Consider the following 9584-nt stretch of genomic DNA (forward strand, 5'->3'; position numbering starts at 1 on the left):
GTCTCTATTCTCTGGACCCCGCGCGCTGCCAGGCTTGGGGGCAGCGGGTGCTCGTGGAAAACACGTTGCTGCCCGTCCCTGAAGGCAGAGCCCAGTGGGCCCGGGCGTGTGCGTGTCCAGACATCCCAGGTGACTCCCAGGCAGGCGGTCTGAGACCACACTTTGAGAATCACTAATTCATTAATGGGCTGGCGCCCCCCACGTCTCTCATAACACAGCACTCCGGGTTCAGATGAGCCACAAATCATGCCATTTGCGCAAGAGCTTAGCGAAGGGACTGCCCCCCAGGTGGCTGCTCCCAGCGCCCACCCACGCCCCCCCCCAAACCCCTCCCCTGCGGCGGCGCCCGCCCGGCAGAGAGGTGGAAAAACCAGACAGCATTCTGGAGCTGCAGAAAGGAAGGCCCTCCCCGCGGCCTGTCTGCAGACGCCAAGCCCCCTGGCTGGAGGCCCAGCCTGCTCCGCTCCCCCTTCCTCCTCCAGGGGCTCTAGGGAGGGAGCCCCCCACCCCCCCACCCCGCCCAGGAGCAGCAAGGCTGTGACGGGTCAGACTCTGTCTTTTGAATATTTTAAAGCCACGAAACGAAACTGCACACGTTATGGGTAAATGTGCACAGATTTACCGCTAGAGACACCGCTTCCTGCTCGGGCCGCGCGGGGCCGGGCCAGGTTCACGCTGGCCGAGAGCCGCGCTCGGAGCAGCAGCTGTGCAAACGCAGCCTCTGCAGGCCGGACAAAGAGACCTTTGTTGGTCTGCACAGGGTTCTGGAAGATGTGACTGTGCCTTACACAGCCGCGGCACCGGGCCACATCCTCTCCGCCCGTGCGCGCGTGTCACCCCGCTGGACACCCCGATCGGGGGCGACGGGGTCTCCACTGCACAGAAGAAGCGGAGAACAGTTACTTTCTGCAAGTCTCACAGCAAGATGTGGCAGGGCCGGCCGGCCCGGGTTTACGTGACTCCAGACAAAAGACTAACCACAAAATATCCTTCCCGGACAAGCTGCGGCGTGTTGCGAGGTTCTGCAGGTCTCACGGGGTGCTGCCTGCCCCGAGGTGTCTTCCCCACGTCCTGCCACTGTGAAATTCCTGTGATTAGACATACTGCAGGGATCCCCACAAATCACCAAGGAGGCAGGAATCCGGCCTGCGAATAATAAGGGCTTTTCCCTGCCGCCCCAGCACCGCCAGCAAACAGTTGGGGAATGTTTTAGGGGAGGCGTCTGCTCTCCTCCTGCGGGGAGGGACTTGCTGGTGAGTTTCCAGGGGAACGAAAGGGAGCCGACAGGGCTGAGCCCCCGGCTAAGCATCACGCAGTCCTCTGCGCAGCCAGGCTGCTGGCGGAACCAGAGCCGGGCAGATAAAATCAAGTCGGGAGCGCGTGGCGGGACGGGCCTGGCCAGCCCCGTTCAGCGTCGTTCTTCACAGGCTTCTCTCTAGCGTGACATCATGCAGACTTCCCAGGCCGCGACTCTCCTTCCCCAGACCTGACCACGGAGGGACCCACAAGGTCCCCCGACTGTCCCCCGTCTTCATAGTCTTCCTCAAAACCCACGTCACCACCCAAACTCCCGCCCCGTCGCGTCGTCCTGCTCTGTGTTTGGCCGAGTTACCTGGTTGCTTCGCGTCTGTCTCTCTGTCCACGCAGGGAGCTCCACTCTGTCAGGCTCGCTCACCCTGCGTTGCCAGCACCCGAAATCGCCCCTCAAGCGGTAGCTGCACGCAGATTTCTGAGTCGCCTGGCGCGGACGGTCGGAGGCGCCCGGGGTGTTCACGTGTGACGATATTTGGGACTCAGTGTTTCCCAAGCCCGTCCCCTCCGCCCGCTCCTGGAAGGCCCGGCAGGCTGCTGGGGAGCAGACACTGTCATCCGCGTGTGCAGACGAGCAGCGTGAGGCACAGAGGCCGGCGACGCGCTCAGGGTCGGGCCTGGGGGTGGAAGAGCCCCGTGGAGCGTAGCTTGTCCGGCTCCAGGGTCCCCGCAAACACGACACGAAGACAAGACAAGATGCCGCCGTGTGGCCAGAGGGGTCCTGCCCGGGGAGAGCAAACTAGTCCCCAGCAGCTCCGGTGAGCGCACAGCCAGCAAGTCCCCCCGGCTGAGAAGGGCACGTCGGAGGACTGAGCCCGTGGAGGTCCCGCGCGCGCGCGGTGCCGCTCTCTGCTCGTCGCCGGGTCCGGGATGGCTGCGGGGAGAACAGCTACACAGGCTCGTTCCAGGGGAGCCGCGAAGGGCCAGGGGGCCCGCGGCACTCGGCAGACTCTTCCCGAAAGCCCCGTCGCCTTCATTTCTGAACAGTCACCGCTGCCGGGCGGGAAGCAGGGCGAGGGGGCCGAGCAAGCGTCCCCGCGCCCCCCGCGCCAGCCAGCCCCGCTCGGAGGGTCTGGGCCCAGGGAGTCCCCGGCAGAAGCCGACAGTCACGAGCCGCCCTGCGCCCGCCCCGTCCAGCACCACAGGGGGCTGCGCTGTTAGGCCCGAGGTGGAGAGTCAGACCATGGCCCAGGAGGACGCGTCGTACCAGCTGGCGACTCCCCCGGTGGCGTCCACGGTCCCGCGCCTGATCCCCGCGCGGAGGGGTCTGGGCGCGGCGGAGGCCGGCCTTGCGGGACAGGCGGCGGCTCCTCCTCGGGCTGGGGCCTGAGTGGGGGTCTCCGCCCTGCAGCTCTCATCGGGGCAGGACGTGGGCGTGACCTGGTCCCACCTGACTCCCCACCCAGACCTGGCACTCCATGGGGCGCTGCCGGTCCACGGGCTCCCAGGGCGCGGGCTGGGAGCTGAGGTCAGATCCTGCCTCTTGGACCGTGTCTTTGCAGCGCGCCCGGCGGGCATGACTGAGGCCCCCCCCCCCCCCCCCCCCCGAGCGCTGGGTTTCAGTTGGTTTGTGTTTTTTCTTATTATGACTTAAAGGGAAAAACCAAGATCTAAAATTAGCCCTTGTTTTTTTCAACTTGGAACTTTGTAAACATCCCAGCCAGTGTGTGTGTGTGTGTGTGTGTGCGCCTGTGTGTGTGTGTGTGTGTGTGTGCGTGCGCGCGCGCGCGGGAGCTTATCTGCAATAAGCAATACTGCAGTCTCCTCACATGTGCTTGTTTCTTGACACAGCGAGGTTTTGACGGCGGAGCGAGGGCGGGGGCACGGGTCGCGGGGCGCGAGGGGGGTGCAGGCCTCCGGATCACCGTGTGTTTCCCAACGGAAAAGTCACTCGCAGAGACAGGCCTTCGCGCAGCGGCACAGACTCCGGGGAGTCGCCGAGGGGAGGTAGAGCCTCTCGTCACAGGCGCTCATCAGGGTTTAGTGCCGCCGTAGCAGGAGACGGGCAGGGACGAGGCACCCGCGCCTGCTCCTTGAGGCCTGCGTGTGAGACGCGGGGGGCGGGGGGAGGGGTTGGCCCGGACACGGGGGGCACCTCGGCGTGGCAGGCGGCACCCTCACAGGCGGAGAGTGTCCTCAGCCAAGACGTCCCCCCCAGGCCAAGGAGCAAGGCGGCGCTCGGGGGCCGGCCTGGCAGGGGAGGTGAAGCCTGACCTGGCCTGAGAGGCCAGCGGGACCATCGCGGGAAAGGCCCACGGAGCAAGGCCACGGCGGTGCTGGGGGGGGGTGGGCCCCCGCGCCTGGGGCTGAGTCTGTGCGGGGTGCGGGGGGGCTACTGGACAAAAGATTGGACAGCAAGTGGACGCCAGAACAGGGGGAACTGCTGGGCTCTGCGATGCGGACGCCGGATTTCACTCACCCCAAGCGGCGCGGGGGCGGCTGGCGCGCAGGCGAGACTCGGAAGCTGCCTGGCGAGGGCGGGGGGAGGCCATGGGGTCGGGCGGCTGGGCTCAGACCCTCTGCAGCAAGCCGGGCCCGGGGTCAGCAGACTTGGGGCGTGGGGGCTGCCGCTGGGCAGGGAGGGCGGGAGGACGCTGCTCCGGCGGGAGAGCAGGATGACGGGCCCGGCGGCCATGGCCAGGCCCAGGCCCCGGCGGGACCCTGGGTGCGTGCGCTGGGGGAGGCGGCCGCGGGGCCTCGCTGCTGGCCGGCAGGGGCAGCCGGAGCCGGAGCCGGGAGCAGACAACCAGGCAAGGGGGGGCGGGGAGGCCTCTGCGGGGGCCCCAAGACTGGCGGGCTCTCCTCGCCCCACCGGGCTCTGGGCGCTGAGCAGCGGGCCCCGCCCTGCCCTGGAAGCCACCGGGTGCCGCAGCCCAGGCGCTGGCCGCGTCCTCAGGCCCGACCCTCGCGGAGGAGCCCGCGCTGCTGGCTGCGCCCCCAGGTCTTCGCTGTCTCCCAGGCCGGCGAGCCCCGCTGAGCCTGCAGTCCTCTCATCCGCCCCAGGCCCCTCACGCCACGCGTGGTGTCCGTGGACCCCCTGCTTTCCAGGGGCGGGGGCTGCGGGCCGGGGTGGGCTCTGCTGCGTCCACAGGCCGGCCAGGGTCTCCCAGACAGGGCGCTGCCCGGCCCCTGACCGGGCGAACATTCAGCCGCCGAGCCTGGCGGGGGGGAGCCCGTGTGCCGAGCCCCAGAGCAGCACCCCAGGCCCCGCAGAAGGGGCCCCCACACCCCGCCCAGACACCGGACCAGGAGGACTGGGAGGCTGAGTGACAGACGCCCGGCTGGGCGGACGCATCCAGGACAGGAGGACACGGACGGCGACGCCTGAGACCCGCGTCTTCTGAAACTCTCCCTCGCAGGCTCCCTGCCGGGGTGCCGGGGGACCCCCCCGAGTCAGAACGACGCCAGAACCCCATGATGCCCCAGGGCCGGGCAGGCTGGGTGGCGTGGAGGCCGGCGCCGGGGAGGCCGGGCGCCTCCAGGGAGAGACGGCGCAGGGCAGGGCCGAGAGCGTCTAATCTGCTCCTCATCGCCTGACCAGAGAGGCGGAACCCGGCCTCGGCCCAGCCTGTCTGGGGCTCCGGGCCCCGGGTGCTCCATCCGGGCGGGGCACGAGGGACAGGAGTCCGCCCCAGGTCCGCGGGGCCAGCGGTCCTGTCACTTGGAGCCGCTGTGTGTGGTCCCGGGAGCCCGGCAGCCGGGCCCATCCCAGGGAGCTTGGAATGGCGTCTGTGCTTAGAAGATTCTCGGGACAAACTGCCTGGCTCTGGCTGTTGGCCAGCGCGGCCCGGGGCCGAGGGCAGCAGACAGCAGAGGGCCCCTCGCCTGGGCGCCCGCGGGCCTGGCGCCTTCTCCCGCCTCCCCTCGGGCACGTTTCTCTAATTTTGTTTCCTTTTCCAAGGCCAGTGGCCACCAGGGGCCCCTTGGAGACGAAAACCACGCGGGTCACTTTCAGCCGAGACCCAGACGGCGCCGGGGGCCTCCGCCCCACGCACGAGCCGGGCACAGCCTCCCCGCTCCCCGCTCCCGCTGCCTGCGCAGGTGTCGAGGCGGCCCGGAGCGGGCGCCCTGCTCGTGCGCGCCACGAGGCCGTCCGCGGAGCACCCCTGGGCCCTCCAAGCTGTGGGTGGTGATGGACGCAGAGTCGGGGGCAGCGTGGCCCGCTCCAAGCCCAGCCTGCGTTTGTGCCGCCTGCGCAGCTGCCCCTCCTGTGGCCACTGTGTCCTCCCCTGACCACTGTCCCCTCCTGTGGCTACTTTCCCCTCCTGGGGCCACTGTCCCCTCCCCTGGCCTCGCCCTTGCTCCGTCCATTCCTCAGAGTCTGTTCCTCTTCCCAGCCTCCGTCCCACCACGGGCTCACCGGCCACGTCGCCCCTTTTTGCCCCGATGGGTTTGAGGGACGAGAGGCGCGAAGCCCGCGGTGTCCTCACTCGTGATTGTTGCGCTCGGGCTTCTGCCACTAGACTTCCTCCCGCCGGGCAGAGAGGGCCGTTCACGCCCGGCCCGACTGCTTTGCACAGCGCCCGGCGTCTCGGTCACGCATTACCGGGGGATAAAAAGGCCGGACGCCTTTCCCGAGAGCCTCTTGCTGGGCGGGCGCCTGGACCGGGAGCCGCGCGGTCACGGCTGACAGCGGCGCTGGGGTTGGTCGGGCAGCTCCGCGGCCTGCAGAAAAGCCAAAATGCAGTTTTCTCAATTGCGTCTTCGGAGGCGTGGTGCTGGCCGTTGACGCGTGCATCCGGGTCCCCAAAGAGTCACCCGCTGCCCCGGGGGGCCCCGCCCGCCCCGCCCCGCCCGCCGCAGCCCCGCGCAGACGCCCCTCCACATGCAGCCCGGAGCCCAGGAGCGGGGAGAGCAGGCCTGGGGGATGCACTGGGGTTTGCAGGCCTGATTCGCACCCCCCTTGCGGCGAAGGGGAGCCGGCAGCCCCGGAGAGGAGCCGCGGCCCTTTGTCTCCTGCCTTGAAAGCCGCAAGGAGGCTTTTCACCAGATCAAAAGATGAGGCTCCTTCCAGAATCCCCAGCCGGCTGGTTCCGAGAATTTTAAATGTGCCTGAAAAAAAGAAGCAGCCGTTCCCTCCACCGGCCTCCGGCTCCCTTGAGACCGAACACCTAGTCTCCCGGGCCGCGGCACCGAGTGCTGTCGTCGCCGGAATTTCTCTGGTTCCGTCGAGACGCTGACATGAGGCTTCGCTCCCTGTGTTGTGCCCGAGAGTCTGGAGCCCCCAGGCCCGGCAGCCCCGCCCTGGCAGGGCCTGCTTCCCGCCGGCGCTCGGCTTATGTGCTTCGAGAACCGTGAAGGGCCGAGAGGCGGCTGGCGCTGGTGCTTTGGCTCTCCCTAGCGCCCCGGGGAGGGCCTGCTGGCTCGCTGGGCCTCACAGCCCGGCCTGGGTAATCTGGATTGGGACGGTTCCAAGGCAGAAGGTCAAAGAAAGTGCAGCTTCATGCATAACGCACACGGGGTCTTGATACGCCCTTGCCTGCTGCAGCTTCTCTTCCAGGCGCCCACGAGCTTTCCAAGCCACAGGCACTGAGACACTGGGGTCTTCACAGGGGAGCAGAAGGAAGCACGCAGCGCCTGCAGCCCGGCTTGCTCTGGGGTTGGAAACGTCTCCATGCAGATGCCGTCCAGCGAAGACCTGTGCTCGACGCAGTAATCCTCGCCCGAGTTAGACAAACTCCAGCTGTCGCAATTTTTTTTTTATTTTAAAGCTTTATTTTATTTACTTATGCACACAAGAGCTGGGGTGCAGGCCAGAGGTGCGGGGGGTGAGAGGACTCCCCAGAGACAGAGTGGGGAGCAGAACAGGCGGATCCACTGAAATCCACTGCCGAGGGGAGCAGCGGGGAGACAGGAGAGGTCTGTGTGCCCTGTGGGTAGCTCCCTGGCCGGGGCTCGGACTCAGGCCGCAGCGGCTGCGGACAGATAGCCCGACGATGCTGAGACTTAGCCCTGACATGGCACAGGTCAGGAGACCCAACGCAGGCCCCGAATAACAACCTGGAGCCCTCTCTGCCCAGGTGACCGGGACTCGAGCCCCAGGTTGCCCCATGGCTGCGTCTGCGGGAAAACCAACAGGGAGAAGCCCCTCTGGAGGCCGGGCACGCCCTCTGGGGACACCGTCCTTGTCCCCGGGACACGTTCCCAGAGGGGACAGAGACAGGGACAGGCCAGACACAGCGGTGGGGTCAGGGGCAGAGGCGTGTGGAGCAGCTGCAGGGACTGGCGCCAGCTGCCCTGACAGCCCCGGGGCGGCGGCCGCGGCCGGGAGAGCCCCCCCAGGCCCTCAGCGTGCACTGGAGACCAGCCCCTGCTTCTGGGGGAACCGGAGCGAGGCAGGGAGAAGAAAACATGTTTGTGACCGGCAGGGAAGAGAGGCCTGCTTGTCCCGGGACACTGGGCTTTTGTCCACTCCGGGAGTTCATCGTGCGTCTCCCGGGCCCCGAGGGTCACAGTGGCAGCGGGTGACAGCCTCTCTTCAAGCCGGGCCACCCCGGCCGCCCCAGGGCAGCCCCCAGGCTTGGCTCGGCTCTCCCGGCCCAGCTTACAAAGAGCACTAAAGAGGGTACGTGGGCATCACGCTGGCTCTCCCCCCACCGCCCACCCCACCCCGCCTCTGGGGCAGAGGCCACGGCTGCTTGTTTGTTCTCAGAACTTCTCTCGCAGGTGGCGAGGGCAGGGGTGGTGCTCCTGGCACAGCGAGGGGCCCAGCGGGAGAGCAGAGAGGCCCGCGCTGGGCCCTGGATTCGGCCCCAGGGCGACCCTGGGGTGGGGACGCTACGGAGGGTCCCCAAGGAGCCGGAGCTCACCAGCGCCCAGGCTGGGTCCTGCCCCCCGGCGCCGTCTGCCAAGGCTCAGGGCTCCCGAGCAGGTCACAGCAGGGTGTTACCCTCGCGGCCCGGCCCAGCCCACGGCCAGCCAGAGGCGGGAACGCTCCCCCTCGCCGGCCCCAAGCACAGGGTCAGGACCCAAGAGTGGGCGCTGCGGCTGCGGACCCGGGGCCTGGCGCCGACCCGGAGCCCCGACAGGCGCCCACCGGGTCCAGTCCCTGGACATCCGCAGAGCAGCGGGGGTAGCTTTAGACACAGGAAAGTTTTCAATGTGTCAAGCCGAGAAAACAACATGTGATTTTAATCCCAAATTAGAGAGAAAGTGTCGTTACTTGTAAAAGAAGAGGCGTCTATGGAACCCGCCGCAGTTATTTCTCCTGGCTTGAAAATTAGTTTTTCAATTTTTGAAAAATAAACACGGCCCATTCCCGCAGGAAGGAAGACGCTGTGTACGTCACGCGAGGCATTTCTTGCCACGGGGGTTTGTGGGCCGAGGAACAGGCAGGAGGGGCCTCCGTGGCATCGCGAGTGCGGGCGGGGACCGGCCCGTCCTGGGGCCACGCGGCTCGGAGACCCCAGCGCAGCCCGGAGCGCCTGTGTCCCCGGATCGCCGCGGTGCGGAGGCTGCGCCGAGTCCCCCGCAGAGGCGGACGGGGTGCGTGGGGGAGACTCCCGGACGGAGCAGGGAAGGCAAGTGGGGCGCCACACCCACATCCAGGATCCTGGCCAGGAACGCAGGGTGGTCGGGCCTGATCCCAGAAGCTTCCCGCAGCTTCTGCACCCCCCGCCCCCCACATCTGCAGAGCGAGGCCCGGGGCCGCCCAGCACAGTCACCAGGAATCAGCATTTCCCGGGAAGGCACCTCAGGGCGCCCGCCACACCTGCCACCAGGCGCACAGCCGGCCCGGGGGAGGCAGGGGCGGTCAGCACCCGCCCCGCAGGGCTGGGGGTGGTTCCCAGCCTGGACGCGGAGAAGCAGAAAGGTGGCGGCGGGAGAGGCCCGGGAAGGCCAGAAAACGCGCGCCCAGGCCGGAGCGGACAGCGGGGAACGCGGACCAGACGGGCCGGAGCGAGGTGGTTTGACAGGGGCGCGGGGGAGGCCCCAGAGGGAGACTCCGGGAGGACACGCCGCGCCCCGCGCCCCCCCGAGGGACTTGGATGCAGAAATGAAAACCGACGGTGTGACATGGGCTGATGAGGAGCTGGGAGCCCGTCCCACCTGCGGGACAACCCCCGGCAGCCCCCACCGCTGCGGAGAGCACGACGGGGTCATTGGGGACGTGTCCGCGTCCTCCGCTGGGTCCCTCCCGGCATCTCTCCCCACTCGCCGGGCTGGGCCGACCCCGGGCCCCCTCGCACCAGGGCACCGCCCTCGGCCCCAATGCAAAGTCCCCGGACCGGGAAGGAAGCTGCGGCATGGTGCCGGGGTCAAAGGTGAAAGGG

This window comes from Talpa europaea, assembly GCF_964194135.1.
Source record: "Talpa europaea genome assembly, chromosome: 12".
NCBI classification, from domain to species: Eukaryota; Metazoa; Chordata; class Mammalia; order Eulipotyphla; family Talpidae; genus Talpa; species Talpa europaea.